The sequence below is a fragment of the Cherax quadricarinatus genome, chromosome 60, assembly GCF_038502225.1.
Source record: "Cherax quadricarinatus isolate ZL_2023a chromosome 60, ASM3850222v1, whole genome shotgun sequence".
In the NCBI taxonomy this organism is placed as follows: Eukaryota; Metazoa; Arthropoda; class Malacostraca; order Decapoda; family Parastacidae; genus Cherax; species Cherax quadricarinatus.
This window is the reverse complement of record NC_091351.1, coordinates 13,423,498-13,446,671: the sequence shown is the minus strand read 5'-3', so window position 1 is coordinate 13,446,671 and position 23,174 is coordinate 13,423,498.

Genomic DNA, 23,174 nt, shown 5'->3' with positions numbered 1-23,174 from the left:
TGGTGGTAGTGTATGACGCTGGTGGTGTGTGGCGCTGGTAGTAGTGTATGACGCTGGTGGTGTGTGACGCTGGTTGTAGTGTATGACGATGGTGGTGTTTGTGATGCTGGTGGTGAGTGACGCTGGTAGTAGTGTATGACGCTGGTGGTGTGTGACGCTGGTAGTAGTGTATGACGCTGCTGGTAGTGTATGACGCTGGTGGTGTGTGACGCTGGTAGTAGTGTATGACGCTGGTGGTAGTGTATGACGCTGGTGGTGTGTGACGCTGGTTGTAGTGTATGACGCTGATGGTGTGTATGATGCTGGTGGTGTGTGACGCTGGTTGTAGTGTATGACGCTGGTGGTTGTGAGTGACGCTGGTGGTGGTGTGTGACACTAGCCATGAGAGTAGTGGGTGCCAGTGATCAGTGTGACAGTGTCACCTGCCCACCACCGAGCAGATGACGTACAAGGTGTGTGACAGTAAGGTTGGCGTGGGAGACACTTATCTTGATAGTGGAGTCGTTTTTGTGAGTTCCAACTGACGAATTTACACTCTCACCCGCCAAGAAGAGTAAGATATTGGAACAGCATTGAATGGTTGAGTCTCTTCTTTATGGATTTAGTAAACGCGTCAGGAGTACAGATGACAAGACTCGTTGATTCACTTATGAAGCCATAGCCTCGTTAGGAAACACATGGTAGAATTAATATAATATCGTTTATTACTGACAGGATGAATTACTTGATGAGTAAAGAGCAAATTTTAATCTGTGTATCTCATTTGCCAATGGATAGTGCTTAAAAGTTTGCTAATTGGCAAGATGATCAATTTTAGAGAGATTGTCTCATAATGGAAGCTATCCGGGTTCATTACCCGGGCGAGTTGAGACTACGTATGGTCAAGTTTTCTTACACCTGCTGCCCTTCTTCATCCAGCAGACAGTAAGGACCTTAGGGGTCATTCACCTGTTGTCGGACCCATCCAAGTAACGGAAATGAACTACGGTGTTTTGATTTTTTTTATCCTGTGATAAGAACTACGTGATTAACATCAGAAAATGACGTTGCAATAACAGAGCTGAACAAAGTGTTCTGCCGATGGCATAACACCCGTCAGTGTAATAGAGTTTTGCAGTAAAAAGGTAAATGACTGTTGACAACCTGAGGAAAATGGACTCGAATGCATTCACCTGGGACACCATTTTTTGAAAACGCTTCGATGAATGTATTCATGTATATTCTAGGTTTCTTAAACTGGTATTCTGCCCAGAGAACGATTTTCAGCAGTTGCTGGAATTTTCGCCACACTTGTACTGCAACTTTTCTAGTTTTATGGTAAGTAAACAAGAGTTATTTTTTTATGCTGGTAGAGATGCAGTTTTTCTGTAATTTGATGCGGAAACATCTCATTATTATCGTACAATTTCAAACCTGTTGTTTTAAGGTGTTGCGTGTTCATGAAGGTTTTCAAATCGTTTCTTGAAAGTGTTTATATCATGCCATCTGAACAACATCAACACCTAAAAAGTTGCCACCTGATCATCTGTTCATGGCTAATGTCTTGTTCATCGAATTCACTCCATATCCCTATTGTCATATTTATGTATTATGAGAATCAGTAATACATTTATCCTCACCTAAAACCTCAAAGCTCTAATGGGTTCTATAGCGATTTGATTACATGGTCCAGGAAGGACTGACAAGTCCTTTTAAGGTTCCTGTACTAAGTTCGCGTCTTTGGTACATTGTTCTAGTCACAGAATTGTGACTAGAGAGATGAAGGGTGAAGTCAAAGCTAATGCAATAAGTTTGTTTCAGTTAGGACGTCAGTATAAAGTCAGAGACACGATTTCCGAAGCTTTATTGGGCTATTATTCTACTTTATGTAGAGTTTTATCATTATGTACAAGTTTGTTGTGGAATCAGTCTCTTGTTTTTAAGCTGTCAGTTATACATAGTTTCATCCACGAAGTCATAGAGTGCATTAGAGGTGTGAGGCACTCCCAGGGAAAGATAGGCAAGGTAAAAGCAGTCAGGAGCATTGATGAACACGTCAAAAATGAGGAAACGGGAGAGTTAATCATAATGAGTCATTCCTCAGGTCATGGACTAGTGACTGTTGAGTCGTCAACTTCGAGGATTTCCTTCTCTTTTTAAGCTACTCCTGTGAAGAATGGTTATTGTTCTGCATTTATAAACGCGTGTGGGAACTATTTGCTAACACTGTTAGCGTCAGAGTCTGGTTAGAGGAGAACTAGTCCTGCAGTGTGGAACTGTTAGTGACAGTGTTGAGATCCTTAGCGTCAGTGTCAGGCTACTGAAGTACCCACCAGCTGGCCATTGTTTACATGGTTTCTGAGTATAACTTTTTTGCCTTGAAAGTTTTCATGCTATTTTTATTCTGGTATATGGTAGTATATTCACGTATTCTTTTTAAACACAGGCCACATGCGTTTCATAACATCTGTACCAGGTACCTAAACATTTTCGGCGAGTCCTCTTCCTTAACACTAAACTATTCACTGTTGTTATGTCCCCCACTTCAACATTATTGAACACTCGTGGCATGTCCCCCCCCCACTCTGCAGTTAACTAAACACTCATGAAATGTTCCTAGTTTGCCATTGAACACTGTTAACACTCTGTATGGCCTTTCATTCATTAGTCAATTAACATTCTCTTCACTCTTTCAGTTACCAGGCAACTGAACACACTCGCCAGGTTCTCTGCTCAAACAGTCCATTGCCCCTTCTCTACAATCGCAGCATTCATTTACCACCTAATAGTGTTGGTTTTCCTTTCTTCTCTCATTGTATCGCTCACACTAGCCATACGCTATGTTTTCCTCCGTCTCCTGGCACGACTCTTGATTGTTGTGATGTTCAGGTTGACGAATGTGGGAGGTTGTCCAGTGTGCATCACTACCTATATATAGGTACTCGGGAGAGCTCCTCCCTCTCACCATCTCCGTCAGCGATACTTTTTTGTATTTGGTTCTTGTTTCTGCTGTACTCACACTATTCTTCATCACCAAAATGCCGTGATGGACGTTTCTCGTGAGTTTTTCACGTTTTAAAGACAGTTTGGACAGCTGAATTGGGTAAGAATCGTTGAGTGAGGGTCATTATTATGAATTAAAGGCATCACTGATACCTAAGCAAATCCAAATCATTTCAACCTTTTCTCTAGGTAACATTCATCAACGTTTGCGGTTTCAAGCTTATCAAAAGAGACATTCCCCAGTAATTTCAGGGCTACGACAGTGGTTCTTTCTTATTTTTTTATCTTACAAGTCTGTTAGGGAAATGTTCATGTGTTTCGTCACACGAGATACCAACAACTGCCTGAACGTCACATCAAGTGTCTGTCTCCCATTATATATCGTCTCTTCATATACAAAAATGATGCCTCCAGATTCTCTACTTTTTTATATATTGAATATACAGTTCCCGGTAATGTCATCTAATATTTTTCAGTTTTCTGTGATCAGAATTTGTAATACCATTATTGCATATCTTCATCATGGGAAAATATATCGATATAAAACTTTTCCAGCGTGATGTTAATTATGGTGTCCCATGTCAATACATCCCGCTACATCTCAGTAATAATCCATTAATTGTTTAAACTAAAACTACTGAACTATTTTCAAGTTTTGCCAAATAATGCACATCAAACAAAACATTCTTGCGCGTAAGTTTTCGTTCAAATATTTCTTTACAGAATTTTAATATTTAATCTTTTAGTGAATGAGTGGGCGAGCAGAGGCTACAGGGGCACACAAACAGTACCTAGAAGGGGGAGAAGTTGAGGGGGGTTGGTGAGGGGTGCTGGCGAAGTGTCAGTGCGGCAGTGTTGGTGCAGACGGGCGTGGGATGGGTGGCCCACTGTGATGGCCGCTTCTGGGGGGCCTAACTCATCTAACAAGGGGGCGGTGGAGTTATAATGTTCCTATTTACAATGCTTGTTATGATATCCGTGTAACGTTGCCTCGTGGGTGGCAGCAGCTGATGAAGGCTCACTGAGGCAGGTTGGCTCTGGCCGGAGCAGCATCCATGCAGAGCGTCGGCAAGCCAAATATTTCGGCCGTAAAAAAGAAAAATATCACTTTTCTTCCATTTCTTCTCTACTACCCTTTGGAGTCCTCGGATTTTCCACCAGGTCACCTGCGGCGAGAAATTACAAAGTGCTGCGATAAAGAGGATCTTTGGCATGCTTCTGCTATAATTAAAATCAGTGGTCGTGTGTAACGAAGGAGGTTAGAATGAGTGTTGGTCGGGCAGGCAGGTAGTGGCCACTGTGCTAGTGATAGGGAGGTGCTTCCCACGTGTGTGTGTCGCCTGGTCCGGCAGTGCCTTCTACCGTGTGTCGGTATCTGTGTATTCGTGGCCCCTCAGTGTACGTATGTATTTGTGGCCCTCAGTGTCGTGGGGAATACTAAACCCACCTATCGTCCATATTGCGATCAGTTGTGTCACTACACACTGTCGCCACATCGAATGCCGAATGGCTATCGGTCTAGCGTAGTGTGTCAGAGTTTTCGACATCGTCGACGTGGATTACATTCTTGGATCTATTTACTACGAGGATCGACAGTCGTCTTAAAGGATTACATCACGCATCAGAAAGCTTTCTCTATCTATTGGCTACGGTCCTTCTTCTTCTCCTCCTGGTGCTGCTGTTGTTGGTGATCTTGGCCATCCGCCTCCATGGCTTTCGTCAATGTCCAAACCAGCGTCAGGTGAGTGCCCTGATACCCATAGCTTATGCAAACATTTGTCCATACATTAAAAAAAAGTATAGTTGATACCGTAAGTTTCCACTAGGTTAGAAATATCGTAAAACTTGAATTATATTAATTTAAAATAATGTATATTCACAAAGAATATATTATCAAGTAAATAATATAGTGGTCTCTTCAATCGTGTGAATATAAAGAGCCTTTGAAAATATAGTTCCTTGATGAGTCTTCTAAGATGTTACGAGCCATATAATTGCATGTAGAACCAGACCCAAAAATGGCTAACTCATTTGAGAAGATAAGCAGCCATGCTTGAAGCAATGTAGACGCTCCAGAACGTAAATGTTTAACGCAGGCGAGGCGACGCATGATAAAGAATTAACCTGAGATGTGATAATTAAGCAGGAAGATGAGGGAGGAGCACAGGTGAGCTGGGTACCTGGCTGATGAACACACACACACACACGCGCACACACATAAACACGTGGAAAATACATAAGAATATTTTATAAATAGTTGAATCCTATTTAAATCATGCCTTTAAACATTATTTAATTTGTTTAGGAGAATCCACCACACTACAGCTGATTCTCCCAATTCTGTCCTAAATTGCAAACAAATTATATAGCGAATCTTAATTTATATGTCTACAAACTCTCTTCAACTTCACCAATATTATGTCTTGGTTGAACGTACACACACACTAGCGTCTGGTGCACTCAAAGAGTACTCAGATACTTCCACTCACGTCTAGTGTCTCTTGGTTCAAATTAAACACTTTCACTCACGTCTAGTGCATTCATGGAGTACACAGATCCTCTCACTCACGTCTAGTGCATTCATGGAGTACACAGATCCTCTCACTCACGTCTAGTGCATTCATGGAGTACACAGATCCTCTCACTCACATCTAGTGCCTCTTGGATGAACGTAAACACTCAGCCTGGGAAGTGACAGCTGAGTCGGAGAAATATTAAAAATTCGTGTTTTGTTTCCTCCGCCAGAGGTAGATGAAGATGATAAACTGTGACATTTGACACACTGCCAGGGTCAGGTGCTCTGAGCTGCTGCTGCTGCTTCTGTTGTTCCTGCTGTTGCCTCTGCTGCTCCTTCTGATGCTGGGGTCATACTGGTGTTGCTGTTGGCGCTGCTGCTGCTACTGGCGTTGCTGCTGCTACTGGTGTTGTTGCTGGCGTTGCTGCTGTTGCTTGCGTTACTGTTACTGCTTCTATTGCAGCTTCTGCTTCTGCTACTGCTGCTGTTGCTATTGCTGCTACTCCTGCTACTGCTGCTCTTGGTCTTGATACTGCAGCTACTGCTACTATTACTACTACTAACACTAATTACTGATGGTACTGATAGAGCTGTTGCTGTGGCTGCTGCTTCGGGTGTTGCTGATTTTGATGTAATTACTGCTGGTGCTACTGGTATTGCTGTTGTTGTTGTTGCTAGTGCTGCTGCTGTTCCTTTTGCTGGTGACGATGCTGTGACTGCTGCTTCTCCTACTATTACTGTAATTACTGCTTTTACCACTCGTGACGCTGCTGCTGCTGGTGTTCCTCCTGCTGATGTTATTAATGTGTCTACTGCTACTTTTGCTGTTGCTGCATATGTTACTGCTTTAGCTATTGTTCTTTCGTCTGCTGTTGTTGCGGTTGCTGATTCCTTTATTCTTTCTGTTATTGTTGCTGCTATTGTTATTGATATTGCTGTTATTGTTGCTGTCGTTGCTGCTTCTAAGTGTGATGCTGCTATGTTCTTGTTGCTGCTGATGCTATTTTTGTAATGATGGTATTGGTGCTGTTGTTAATGCTGCCGATAATAGCTGTGTTACTGAAGATGCTGTTACTGCTGTTGTGAGTGCTGATGCTGCTGTTTTTTCTTTTGATATTGCTAGCATTCGTGGTGCTGCAACAATGCTGAAGATGCTGTTCATTCTGTTGCTGTTTCTGTTCCTGCTTTTGCTGTCATAGTTGCAAGCGTTTGTGGTGCTTCTGGTGGTGCTGTCGCTGCGGTGCCAGTTGCCGTTTTTGCTGTTATCATTGCTGTTGTTGCTGCATGTGCTAGTGTTAGATGGTAGTGGTGGTTTTGTTCAGCCTTGCTGTGTTGCTGATGCCATTTCTATTATTGCTACTGTTGCTGCTTCTACTGTTGATGGATGGTAGTGATGGTGCTGTTCATCCTGACTGTGCTGCTGATGCCGTTTCTGCTGTTATTGTTTCTGCTTTTACAGCTTATGTTGCTTTTACTGGCGTTGGTAGAGGTGTTGAGCGAGGTAGTGTTGCTGTATTGTAGGACCTAGGTGTGTTGGCAGCGACACTCCCCAACACTGTCATGTCTTGCCAAGTGCTCATGTTCAAACTCATGACCCCACCATCATCAATATATCATGTTTCTTTTCACCGTTTGCTTGGTTAATTAGCCTCGATGTCTATCGTCTACACGAGGGTCATTAAGGCTGCATGTCACCTGCTCATCACCAGTCAAGAATACTTTAATACCTAAAACTGAGATTAAAGGGAACCCTAAAGAACAAAAAGGCACAATACCATGACTGGAATAATACACAAATGGCCTGCACATAGGTCTGACTTGGATCCACTTTGTAAATGGTTCAAATCAGACGGAAATGTCGTCATAAGCTTCTCTTTCCTATGTGCGAGTTGTGTGTGTAAAGGGAATCCCCTCATTGTATATATACCGAGAGATATACACTTCACCGTGTAAATATGTGTGAAGTGCAGCAGGTTTTCTTGTATTTCTGGATATTTGTGGCTATACTTTTCTGGGTTAATAATCTCCCTATGTTTCATTTTCCTTTATTGTGCAATTTAGTCCCATTTTATTACTCCCTTTTATTACCTAGATGCATTTATTTGTGTTACTATGTAATACAGTAGAATATGCATTTTTTGTTTCTCCTAAAGCTGTATTTCTCCCGATGTTTGTTCTGCGTTTCTGTGTTTTGAAATCTATACGTGTGTATTTCTGTAAGGGAATTTTGGATATTGTTGCAGTGCACCTGGCTGACAAAGTTTGGTTGTCTGGCTTGTGAAGGTTAAAGCTTATCCGCTACACGAGGGTCATTAAGGCTGCATGTCACCTGTACATTACCAGTCAAGGTGACTTTAATCTTTAATACAAAGGTACTGAAGCAGACCGTAAAAATACACCACTACATGTGTACGTACACTGATGATGACGGTACATATGTTACGAGAATATATTTCAAGTGACAAAAAATGTAGGAAAAACTGAATCTAGAACACCAGTTAGAACACTAGATAAAAAAGTTAGAACACTAGATAAACGAGATAGAACACTAGATAAAAAAGTTAGAACACTAGATAAACCAGATAGAACACTAGATAAGCTAGAAAACACTAGATAAACCAGATAACTCTAGATGAACCAGTTAAAACACTAGATGAACCAGTTAAAACACTAGATGAACCAGTTACAACAATTTGCTGCCTGTTTATGGCCCAATTTATTACGGAGCGTCAGTAAGGAAATAAATATAAATGAGTGTAATGTTAATTCATGACCCCTGATATAGGATTCACATATGTTTACATTGGTCCAACAGAAAAATATTTAACATTCAGAATATAGCAACATAATATGTTGGCTATAATGAACTAGAGATTTAATTAATTGCTCACACGAGGGATTGCTCTTAGGTAATTGACTTTAAATACACATAGTGTGTGACTTGTGGTTGTAGACGTTGAGTTATAGTTCTTCTTTAGAAAATGATAATTGGATTTATTTTTACATGTTTTTGTCAATAGAGACGAATTGATATAAATTCAAGGAATGTAGCTGCACATAACGACAGTGATCTAAACCCTACCTGTAACAGTTCATTACACACACACACACACACACACACACACACACGCACATACACACACACATACACACACACACACACACACACACACACACACACACACACACACACACACACACACACACACACACACACACACACACACTGCTAAGGGACATCGATACCTCAAAGGCAATGGGACCAGACAACATCTCCCCGTGGGTCCTTAGAGAGGGAGCAGATATGTTGTGCGTGCCACTTACCACAATCTTCAACACATCCCTGGAAACTGGGCAACTACCTGAGGTATGGAAGACGGCAAATGTAGTTCCCATTTTTAAAAAAGGAGACAGAAAAGAGGCACTTAACTATAGACCTGTGTCATTGACGTGTATAGTATGCAAAATTATGGAGAAGATTATCAGGAGGAGAGTGGTGGAGCACCTGGAACGGAACAGGAGTATAAATGCCAACCAGCACGGATTCACGGAAGGCAAATCCTGTGTCACAAACCTTCTGGAGTTTTATGATAAAATAACAGAAGTAAGACAAGAGAGAGAGAGGGGTGGGTTGATTGCATCTTCTTGGACTGCAAGAAGGCCTTTGACACAGTTCCTCACAAGAGATTAGTGCAGAAGCTAGAGCATCAGGCGCATATAACAGGAAGGGCACTGCAATGGATCAGAGAATACCTGACAGGGAGGCAACAACGAGTCATGGTACGTAATGATGTATCACAGTGGGCACCTGTGACGAGCGGGGTCCCACAGGGGTCGGTCCTAGGACCAGTGCTATTTTTGGTATATGTGAACGACATGACGGAAGGGTTAGACTCAGAAGTGTCCCTGTTTGCAGATGATGTGAAGTTAATGAGGAGAATTAAATCTGACGAGGACCAGGCAGGACTTCAAAGAGACCTGGACAGACTGGACACCTGGTCCAGCAAATGGCTTCTCGAATTTAATCCTGCCAAATGCAAAGTCATGAAGATAGGGGAAGGGCACAGAAGACCACAGACAGAGTATAGGCTAGGTGGCCAAAGACTGCAAACCTCACTCAAGGAGAAAGATCTTGGGGTGAGTATAACACCGAGCATGTCTCCGGAAGCACACATCAATCAGATAACTGCTGCAGCATATGGGCGCCTGGCAAACCTGAGAACAGCATTCCGATACCTTAGTAAGGAATCATTCAAGACACTGTACACGGTGTATGTCAGGCCCATACTGGAGTATGCAGCACCTGTTTGGAACCCGCACTTGATAAAGCACGTCAAGAAACTAGAGAAAGTACAAAGGTTTGCGACAAGGTTAGTTCCAGAGCTAAGGGGAATGTCCTATGAAGAAAGATTAAGGGAAATCGGCCTGACCACACTGGAGGACAGGAGGGTCAGGGGAGACATGATAACGACATATAAAATACTGCGTGGAATAGACAAGGTGGACAAAGACAGGATGTTCCAGGGAGGGGACACAGAAACAAGAGGCCACAATTGGAAGTTGAAGACACAAATGAGTCAGAGAGATAGTAGGAAGTATTTCTTCAGTCATAGAGTTGTAAGGCAGTGGAATAGCCTAGAAAATGACGTAGTGGAGGCAGGAACCATACACAGTTTTAAGACGAGGTTTGATAAAGCTCATGGAGCGGGGGAGAGAGAGGGCCTAGTAGCAACCGGTGAAGAGGCGGGGCCAGGAGCTGGGACTCGACCCCTGCAACCACAAATAGGTGAGTACACACACACTAGGTGTACTGAAGCTCTGCTATATATACTACACACGAATTTACTATACTCCCCTACCTTTAGATAAAGATATCCTATATCTCACGAAATGCATTATCATTTAAACTAAACCTTATGTATACCCTAACTCTTTATGTATATTTCATCCCACGTGTACTACACTATATTTAACACCCAACACCATGGACACCATACCTCAACTTTTACACGAAACTCCCATCAAGTGTACAAAACCCACACCTATAATAATCCGAAAGTTCGCCCTTCCCTTGTGCACTAAATCCCTCGCCTAGTGTACGTAACCAGAAATGTTGATGGTATCATCTCTCGTTTTCCAGAGTAAACAGAGTGAGCAGCAATCCAGAGACGTCGGGGTCAGTATCAGCTGAGTGACCATAACAACAATGTAACACATGCACGATAACATAGCCATTAACACGTGGATGGTGACATTAAGATAACAGGTGGATCATAACATAACCATTAGCACTTGAATCCTGCTTCTAGGTAGCCCTTTGAGGGTGGTGCCTTGATGCTGGTGATGAACTCTTGATCGAAGAAATGGGAGGTAGCCTCTCGTTCCTTATATTAAAGATGGTTACTTCCCATTTCCAAGGATCTGTTTGGCCTACTACTGGTATCCCGCTTTCAACTGACTATAATAATAATAATAATAATAATAATAATAATAATAATAATGCTTCTATTTATTTTCTAAACTTTTTTCTAAAAGGTGACAACTAACACTATGTTCTAGATACGCTGGAGATGATGTGTTTGTGACTTAAGAATTATATACGTGTGACTTCGAAAGACTTCTTTTTAGGCTAATACTAAGTGTTATATATTCACATTATTTTTCTACTGGGGATATATGTGCTGCTCTGTTTATTTGTTATATTAACTACGTGATAATCAAACTGGTTTTCGCGGAGCTATTGAAACAATGAATCTAAAATCGTTGGTGTAGACTTCTTGGTGTATATATACAGGAGGATGTGTATCCTCAGTGTATATAGACCGAGGGACGTATGTTTCTCAGTGCATTTACACAGAGGTGTAAATACTTTGAGAGATGTACATAATGTAAGTACTGGAGAGTTTATTTTATAGTTTACTTACGGCTGGTGAGGTGCAAGTGACAGTGTAGCCTTAATGACCATTGGGAATCAGAACCTACCAAACCAATCAGCAATCCACATCAAATGAGATTTCACAGAGATTAATAGTTTGTAATGGGTTTGAAACCCATCAACTGTATGTCATTGAGGTTGAATATCACAAGTACCTAATCATGCAAGGATATTTTGATCCCTAAACCAGGGATCATTGTATTCAAATTGTGTATGCATAGCGACATACACCTCTCGTTGTATATACAATAGCCTTACTTTTATAGATGGGTTGATTTATTGAGCTGAAAGTCTATCGACTACGCGTGGGTCACTGAGGATGCATTTCACCCGAATCCATCCTGTCATTGGTTGATTGGCTGTTAATGGGTGATTGGCTGTTAATGGGTGATTGGCTGTTAATGGTAATTAAATTCCATCTCCTACACGAAGGTTATTAATGCTACATTTCACTTGTACAGCGCTAGTCAAGAATATTTTAATACCCAAAATCGGGAAACACAGTAATCTGTCAGAGTATATACACCGAGAATCATACACCTCGCGGTGTATATTATTATATTCAAAACTAAGCGCTAAACACACCAGGATCATACAACTCACGGTGTATATTTGCTCCTCAGTCAATGTAACCTTAACCATCACAATATAAAGAAGAAAACTCTCACCATAAATACACTAAGTCAAACATTTACTGTGTTCACAGAGAAAAGTCTGAATATTGTTGTAAAAGTTCCTTTATAGTTAAATTAAAATTATTTATAACATTTATACGAGCCTAAACTTTATCTTTTGGGGATCAATCCAAGCTGATTACTTTTTAATTCTTATTTTTTAATTTATTTAATGATGGTTTAATCATTAATGAAATCTTTTACCTCTGTTATGACTTACTATCTTGAAATATTAGACGTATGAAATATTACATTACTGTACATAATATAGCACATGACTATTGCAGTTTCTTCGTAATATAGTGTGTACGTTATGTTCGTACCAGCCAGGTTTATTTTATATTATGAATTATGGTCATCAGTACCACAATAAAATGGGAAATAAAGTTATTTCTCCTTTTATTGTTCATGCTATCGTCATGGTCATATTGATTAAAAATAAAAAAAAATGTGTTTTTAAATTTTCGTATAAGCTGTTTTAAAATAGTCATTTATAAAGTTGTTTTTGAGTTATTATATTATCATTTTAGCATCATAATCATTTAATTAATTCATAAGAGAATATTTCGCTCTGTGTAAAGCATTATACTGAACGAAACATCACTTAATAAATCTATGCAGCGAAATATGATATGCTAAAGCTCTAGAGAGAAACACTGCTCGAAGAAACACTACGCAGAGTGAGAAGTTGTGTCGATAAAAACTGAATCTGCAACCTGTCCTTTCTTCACTAATGTAGACAGAATGGCCTTATATACTCCTTGGTGTGGCAGACACACTAAGTACCTTGAGTTTATACAGGGGTATCATGCCAGAACGCTTTTTCTTTAAGCCCTGTCACCTGCCAGGAACTTCTCCAAGCCCTCTAACACCTGCCATGGCCTTTTCTCAAGCTATATAACACCTGCCAACTACAGAGAGTGGGAAGCAGTGTGTGTCTTGAGAATGACGACGTACAGTGGAATACCCATAGCTTGCCAACGCCAGGTAAATATGAGAGTTACGTAAGGTCCTACCATCGTGACATTAATTGCGAGATTATGAAATTGCACTGGTGTGCCATCGATGTCTAAGTGCATATAGCAGGTGCCAGAAATATGCATGGAGGTGCGTTATAGGTAGCGTTGTTTTCTCATAGGATTTTGTCTGTCTCGAGTCCTTCAGAGTGCCTGCACTCTGAAGGATGGATGAGGATATTGTTCTCTAGGTGAAAAAAGATGCTTCCACTCTGAAGATTATTATAATTATGATATCTGTACAAGTATGGTAAGGCAGTTATTAACTGATGGTGAATCTGTTTCTGTGGGCTAACATACCTTAGACCACCGATGTAACTAAAATATTCTCGCCTGAGTTGTTCTGTTTCATTAAGCGCTAATATCGTATGGGTCGTTCAGTGTCAAAAGTGGTAGAGGCTCGATACTGCGTCCGCTTATCATGTTGAACCAGTCAGGATAATGTATGGCTATACAGGCGGTTCCTGTTGTAATAAATTAGTGGTACCTTCCCATCCCTTGGATCGAACCTGACTGCCTCCTCCGTCCCAGCCTCCGCATCACACCTCCGAGTTTAGCGCTTTCCCTAAAATCGAACACAATTAAGTACGAGATCAAGAATATTAACAACAACAACAAAAACAACAATAATCATATACACTATTTTCCTGGCGGACGATTTTAAAACCAGTTACTAGTAAAAACAATTAAAAATTGGGAGTTTTTAGAGCGATTTTTGTCGATATTAAAAAAAGGACATTTATGTTTATAAAATATTCATCAGTCTTTCCTCAGTAACATAGACTTACATATATTTTAAATTCTTTTGGTCAATCAGTGAACAATTATATATTCCGACTCTTTTATTATTCTATATTTCAATATACATATATATATATATATATATATATATATATATATATATATATATATATATATATATATATATATATGTGTGTGAGTGTATGTGTGTGTGTGTGTGTGAGTGTTTGTGTGTGTGTGTGTGTGTGTGTGTGTGTGTGTGTGTGTGTGTCGTGCTGAATAGGTAAAATTGGTCAATTAGCAAGAACTCATTTAAAATTAAGTCCTTTCCAAAATTTTCTCTTATACGTTTAAAAATATATTTTTTTCATTAATGTTGATGTAAAAATTTATAATTTTGCACCAAAAGGAACTTAGAAATCTTACCTAACCTTATTATAACAAGAACAATTTATTTTAGCCTAACCCAACTAAATATATTTTAGATTTGTTTACAATAATTTAATACTAAACAAACACAGTGAAATATATTTTTTTTCGTTAGGTTCAGAATGATTTTGGCGAAATTATTGCATACACAAATTTTCACTTGTCCTATATAGCAAGATGAGCGTTGCTATTTAAGCCAAGATCGCAAGTTCTGCCTATTCGGCACGACATATATATATATATATATATATATATATATATATATATATATATATATATATATATATATATCTTTCTTTCAACACACCGGCCGTATCCCACCGAGGCGGGGTGGCCCAAAAGGAAAAACGAAAGTTTCTCCTTTTACATTTAGTAATATATACAGGAGAAGAGGTTACTAGCCCCTTGCTCCCGGCATTTTAGTCGCCTCTTACAACACGCATGGCTTACGGAGGAAGAATTCTGTTCCACTTCCCCATGGAGATAAGAGGAAATAAACAAGAATAAGAACTAGAAAGAAAATAGAAGAAAACCCAGAGGGGTGTGTATATATGTGCTTGTACATGTATGTGTAGTGTGACCTAAGTGTAAGTAGAAGTAGCAAGACGTACCTGAAATCTTGCATGTTCATGAGACAGAAAAAAGGACACCAGCAATCCTACCATCATGTAAAACAATTACAGGCTTTCGTTTTACACTCACTTGGCAGGACGGTAGTACCTCCCTGGGCGGTTGCTGTCTACCAACCTACTACCTAGAATATATATATATATATATATATATATATATATGTATATATATACATATATATATATATATATATGTATATATATATATATATATATGAGAGAGAGAGGAGACAGGAAAAGGAGGCAGGGAGGGAAGAGAGAAAGACAGGTAAAGGAGACTTGCAGGGAAGGGAGACAGGAAAATGAGACAGGAAGGGTAGGGAGACAGGGAAAGCCAGCAGACAGGTAGGTACAGTAAACAAGAGACTCTGGTTATGCTTGTTGTCTAGCAAACATTCGTTTTAGCCTCGACGAATTGGCAGCCACTGCTGGCAGTCCCTTATTGGAGCGTCCTCAATATCTCTTTCTCACTCTCTCTCTTTCACACACACACACACACACACAAACACACACACACAGGTAACAAAAGTGGTAAAACAACACAGCAACACTAGTCAGGTAGCAACACTATATAAGTAGCAATACTACATAGGTGACACCACTGCATAATTGCCACCGCTGTATAGGTAGCTCTACTGTACAGGTGTGAGATAATTAGGTTCTATAAATACGCGCCACATAATACACAAATCAATGTAAAATTCCACTGCATTATATATTCTAGGCTACTCAGTGTTAAATATACAGACCCTCTAAGTGCAGTAAGCGAGAATATATTCCTTCCATTGGGATCAAACCAATTCTGAGTTTACCTACCACTTACTGAAAGGGTGGAAAGTTAGCTGGCAGTTAAGGTAAACAACGAGTCCATGCATCTGTCATGCAGCAACTTCAGATATCCTCACAAACAAGTATCAACCTCGGATCGACATTTATCCTCGTACAAACCCTGAATCCCGTTCTCACTCCAACCTCGTAGCAGTCTGGAGGGAAACTGGAGAGGTGGTGAGGCCGTCGCACTATATATACAGTACTGAGGCGGAAGACCGTAAGACCCAGTGATGGGTCAGCATATAACTAAGACTCGCGCCAGGAAACACTTAATTTCCTGGCTAATCTTACCTATGTGATCTAAACACTACAACTTATTTATATTATACAAATTAAAAGCGACTTAAACAAGATAACTACATGAGGCAAAGGCCACTGATACCATCATTAACGCTCCAACAAAATACAATCACTGTCACTTGTAAGACTCTCCCAACTAATAACGTTCTTTGTCTAAACTGCTTTTATGAACGTCATAATTGATTATTTCATATTATCTACCAATTACTGGCAGGCATAACAAGGTGGTAACACTGGACAGGCATCAGAACTATACAGAGCGTAGAGCTGCACAGGTGGTAATGCTGCACACAAGTGACAGAACTACACAGGTGGTAGAGCTGCACAGGTGGTAATGCTGCACACAAGTGACAGAACTACACAGGTGGTAGAGCTGCACAGGTGGTAATGCTGCACACAAGTGACAGAACTACACAGGTGGTAGAGCTGCACAGGTGGTAATGCTGCACACAAGTGACAGAACTACACAGGTGGTAGAGCTGCACAGGTGGTAATGCTGCACACAAGTGACAGAACTACACAGGTGGTAGAGCTGCACAGGTGGTAATGCTGCACACAAGTGACAGAACTACACAGGTGGTAGAACTGCACAGGTGGTAATGCTGCACACAAGTGACAGAACTACACAGGTGGTAGAGCTGCACAGGTGGTAATGCTGCACACAAGTGACAGAACTACACAGGTGGTAGAGCTGCACAGGTGGTAATGCTACACACAAGTGACAGAACTACATAGATGGTAGAGCTGCACAGGTGGTAGAGCTGAACACAAGTGACAGAACTACACAGGTGGTAGAACTACACAGGTGGCAATACTGCACAGGTGGTAATACTGCACAGGTGGTAATGCTGCACACAAGTGACAGAACTACACAGATGGTAGAACAACAGAGGTGGCGGCAACACTGTACAGGTGGCAACACTGCCGCTGTCAACAACGTGATTAAAAAAGTTAAGAGATTTTCAGGAAACTTGGCAATATTTTTCAGGGTCAGGCGATTCATTCGTGGTGAGCGATGTATAAATAAACATTTATATCAAATATATTTATCCCCTAATTTATTTACTGTTTTAAACGCCGTTAAAACCACGAGGTACGAGTCGTCATCCTGCCTAATATCATTTACAAGTTAACAGAATAATTAAAAGTAATCATTAGTTTACACAACTAATATGAATATATATATATATATATATATATATATATATATATATATATATATATATATATATATATATATATATATATATATATATATATATATATATATATATATATATATATATATATATATATATGTCGTGCCGAATAGGCAAAACTGGTCAAATAGCAAGAACTCATTTAAAACTTTCTCTTATACGTTTAAAGATATATTTTTTTTCATTAATGTTAATGTAAAAATTTATAATTTTGCATCAAAAGAAACTTAGAAAATTTACCTAACCTTATCATAACAAAAACAATTTATTTTAACCTAACACAACTATATATATTTTAGATTTGTTTACAGTAATTTAATACTAAACAAACACAGTGAAATATTTTTTTTTCGTTAGGTTCAGAATGATTTTTGGCGAAATTATTGCATACACAAATTTTCGCTTGTCCTATATGCCAAGAGCGTTGCTATTTAAGCCAAGATCGCAAGTTCTGCCTATTCGGCACGACATATATATATATTCTCCATGGGGAAGTGGAACAGAATTCTTCCTCTGTAAGCCATGCGTGTCGTAAGAGGCGACTAAAATGCCGGGAGCAAGGGGCTAGTAACCCCTCCTCCTGTATATATTACTAAATTTAAAAGGAGAAGCTTCAGTTTTTTCTTTTGGGCCACCCCGCCTCAGTGGGATACGGCTGGTACGTTGAAAGAAGAAAGAATATATATATATATATATATATATATATATATATATATATATATATATAATATATATATATATATATAATATATAAATATATATATATATATATATATATATATATATATATATATATATATATATATATATATATATATATATATATATATATATATATATATATACACGTATGTAGGATGGGGTCCACCTCTGGTATAAACTTGGGACCCACAGCCTCGGAGAAGTGGATAAAAAGGCTTCAAGGAAGAATATTTGGAATTCTTTATGAAGCCGTTTGAATATTTCACTTCCCCTACCACCCCATCTTTTCATGTTTTTTTTTTCTTACCAGTAGGAATATTTTATTACATAATATGGTACAGAAGATTTAAGAGATACATTGTAAGGTGGCATATACGGTACATGTTGTTACGTGTGTATCACCGATTATAAGACGAAAATCTCATCCAGCTCCTCAGAGCTGGGGCGTGTATATATATATATATATATATATATATATATATATATATATATATATATATATATATATATATATATATATATATATATATATATAAATATATATATATATATATATATATATATATATATATATATATATATATATATATATATATATATATATATATATATATATATATATATATATATATATATATATATATATATATATATATATATATATGCAAAACAACCACTATGAAAGAGTAGTGAATTCCAAGCGCTTTCGCGACTACTCACATTGTCAAGGAACTTTGAAAGTAATACATCAAGGGAAGGCAATTAAAGGGCTTAGACTACACCTCACAGTCAACTCCCACAACAAAGGAACACCTGACGCGCGACAATACCGGACTCATAAGAAAAGAGGAACACTGCAGTAGGTCCGCTGGTCCAACTTGACAGGTCCTCACGACATCCCACTAACAAAATATTCTACCCAAGAAATAAGGTTTATTATTTGTCCAATGTATCATTAAACTCTAACCAAATTTTATTAATTATAGATGACTCTAATTTATATAAACCTAAGGAAATATTCATATTATTTTCAAAACTGCTTTTTATGAAACAAAATTCAATTATATTTCTGTCAACCATGGACTTGCTTGATACAACTTTCTCAACTTTTTGAAAATCAATTGGATGGTTAAAATCTCTCTCATGAATAAATAGAGCATTGGAATCTTGTCCAGTTCTAATGCTATATTTATGTTGTTTTAATCTAAGTTCGAGATTTTTACCAGTTTGACCGTAATAAACTTTATCGCAAATTTTACAAGGAATCTTATAGACACATCCGTCAGCATTTTGGGGGGAATTCTTTATCAAAAGTTTTTTTACTGTATCATCTTTGAACTCTGGACTACAAATACGTAAAGCTCTCAAAAACATTGATTAGAAAACAGTTTAACTCTAACCTAAATTTGAAACTACCCAAGGTTTTAGCCTCAATAACCCAACTAGGTAGACTGTTCCACTCATCAACCACCCTATTTCCAAACCAATACTTCCCTACATCCTTTTTAAATCTAAACTTGTCTAATTTAAATCCATTACTGCGGGTTCTCTCTTGGAGAGATATCCTCAAGACCTTATTTATATCCCCTTTATTAATACCCATCTTCCACTTATACACTTCGATCATGTCTCCCCTCATTCTTCGTCTAACAAGTGAATGTAACTTAAGAGTCTTCAATCTTTCTTCATAAAGAAGATTTCTAATGCTATGTATTAATTTAGTCATTCTACGCTGAATGTTTTCTAACGAATTTATGTCCATTCTGTAGTATGGAGACCAGAACTGAGCTGCATAATCTAGGTGAGGCCTTACTAATGATATATAAAGCTGCAGTATAACCTCTGAACTTCTGTTGCTTACACTTCTTGATATAAATCCCAATAATCTATTTGCCTTATTACGTACGCTTAGGCATTGCTGTCTTTTCGCAATCTGTATGGCTAAGTTCTATATTGGAAATAAATGGTATAAAATACCGACACAATGGAAATATAAACACAAATGCAGTATAATGTGATCCTTTATTGACAACGTTTCACCCACGCAGTGGGCTTTTTCAAGTCACACACGGATCTACCTGGGGTTGGAAGGTACGGGAGTATTTATAGTTCAGAACGTTGAGGTCAGGTGAAGATTGCTGCATCAGATGATCTACCGGGTGGGGTTATAGAGTCTTGGGTAGCTAGGCGGGGATATTGGACAAGTTGTGAGTAGACCTTCTGCAGTGTTCTATGTTCTTATGTGGGATAGCGATGAAGAAGTTTCTTGGCGAGTGGTTCAGCTATGTTATAGAAGCCATTGTTCTGGTTGAAATTGTTGGTTATAGAGATAAACGATGATTCCAGGATTCTTCTGTATTGAGGGTTGTCTTCTGTGGCTATAAGTCTTGAGTTTCTGTAGTTAATTAAATGGTTGTGTGAATTGCGATGTTGTACACAGGCATTCCTTGTATCGTCAGTCCTGCCTGTGTACAACATCGCAATTCACACAACCATTTAATTAACTACAGAAACTCAAGACTTATAGCCACAGAAGACAACACTCAATACAGAAGAATCCTGGAATCATCGTTTATCTCTATAACCAACAATTTCAACCAGAACAATGGCTTCTATAACATAGCTGAACCACTCGCCAAGAAACTTCTTCATCGCTATCCCACATAAGAACATAGAACACTGCAGAAGGTCTACTCACAACTTGTCCAATATCCCCGCCTAGCTACCCAAGACTCTATAACCCCACCCGGTAGATCATCTGATGCAGCAATCATCACCTGACCTCAACGTTCTGAACTATAAATACTCCCGTACCTTCCAACCCCAGGTAGATCCGTGTGTGACTTGAAAAAGCCCACTGCGTGGGTGAAACGTTGTCAATAAAGGATCACATTATACTGCATTTGTGTTTATATTTCCATTAAGTTCTATATTATTTAACTTATAAGTGCTAGGGTTATGGACACTCCCGAGCTTCAGAACCTTGCATTTATCTACAATGAACTGCATCTGCCACTTTTCTGACCAAGAGTAGAGTTTGTCTAAATCCTTCCGAAGTTCCCTAACATCTACGTTTGAATCAATTATCCTACCTATCTTTGTGTCATCGGCGAATTTGCTCATTTCACTAGTAATTCCCTCATCAAGGTCATTGATATATATTATAAACAACAACGGGCCCAAGACTGATCCCTGTGGAACGCCACTTGTTACAGGTCCCCACTCGGATTTATCCCCATTTATGGACACTCTGTGCTTCCTGTCTGTGAGCCATGACTCGATCCACGAGAGCACTTTTCCCCCAATGCCATGAGCTGCCACTTTCTTTAACAGTCTTTGGTGCGGAACTCTATCAAAAGCCTTACTAAAATCTAAGTAAATAATATCAAATTCTTTATCGTGATCAACAGCCTCAAAAGCTTTACTGAAGAAAGTTAATAAATTAGTTAGACAATAGCGGCCTCTCGTGAATCCATGCTGAGTATCATTGATCAAGCTATGCTTATCGAGATGGCTTCTTATAATCTCAGCTATAATTGACTCTAGTAATTTGCCTACAATTGAGGTCAGGCTTATTGGGCGGTAATTTGACGGTAACGACTTGTCCCCTGCTTTAAAAATAGGAATTACATTAGCCATCTTCCACATATCAGACACTACACCTGTTTGAAGAGATAAATTAAAAATATTAGTTAATGGTTCACAGAGTTCCATTTTGCATTCCTTAAGGACCCTTGAAAAAAGCTCATCGGGACCCGGCGACTTATTTTGCTTCAGTCGGTCTATTTGTTTCATAACCATTTCACTAGTGACTGTGATATTACATAATTTATCTTCTTCAGGCCCACTATAAAAATTAATTACTGGAATATTGTTAGTGTCTTCCTGTGTAAAAACCGAGAAAAAATAATTATTTAAAATTGAGCACATTTCATTCTCATTGTCAGTAAGGTGCCCATAGTTATTTTTAAGGGGACCTATCTTATCTCTAACTTTCGTTCTATAGACCTGGAAAAAACTTTTTGGGTTAGTTTTCGAATTCCTAGCAACTTTAATTTCATAGTCCCTTTCAGCTTTTCTTATCCCCTTTTTAACGTCCCTTTTAATGTCAATATACTGATTCATAAGATGACCCTCACCTCTTTTGATACGCCTATAAATTCCTTTCTTATGCCCTAGTAGATATTTCAACCTATTATTCATCCATTTTGGGTCATTTCTATTTGATATAATTTCTTTATACGGGATAAACGTTTTTTGAGCAGCATGCACGGTGTTCAGAAAACTGTAACATTGATAGCTCTCTTCGTTACCCCAGTCAACAGATGATAAGTGTTCTCTAAGCCCATTGTAATCTGCTAAGCGAAAATCTGGAACTGTTACTGAGTTGTCTCTACTATCATACTTCCATTCAATGCTAAAAGTAATCGATTTGTGATCACTTGTGCCGAGTTCCTCATTAATCTCTAAAATATTAATAAGGGTTTCCTTGTTCGCCAGAACCAAATCAAGAAGGTTATTTTCCCTTGTAGGTTCTGTCACAAACTGCTTCAAAAAACATTCCTGAACTACTTCTAAGAAGTCGTTTGATTCTAAATTCCCAGTCAAGAAATTCCAATTAATATGACTAAAGTTAAAGTCTCCTAGAATTACTACGTTATCGTGCCTTGTGGCCCTAACAATTTCCTCCCATAGTAGTCTCCCTTGGTCCCTATCTAAGTTTGGGGGACAGTATACAACACCTAAAATCAATTTTTCAAGTCCCTCTGAAAATTCTATCCAAACAGACTCTGTATGTGTTACTTCAGCCTTAATACCCGTTTTTATGCAACAGTTCAAGCGATCTCGGACATACAGTGCCACTCCACCCCCCTTCCCGATATTTCTGTCTACTTGGAACAATTTAAAACCCTGCATGTGACATTCTGCAGGCATGTCCCGATTTTTCGTATTGAACCACGTTTCAGTTAAGGCAAATACATCAGTGTTGCCTGCACTAGCAACTAGTCTCAACTCGTCCATCTTATTCCTAGCACTACGGCTATTTGTGTAATATATATTTAAGGACCCTCCTTTCTCTTTACCCTTCCTGCTCCTTTCTGTTATTCCACTAAACCTATTACTGTCCTTGTCACCTAGTGCCACTGGCTTTCCATTATCCACCTCATATTGCCTATTTCTAGTTCTCCTAGTACTCATAATACTACACTGTTTTCCCGCC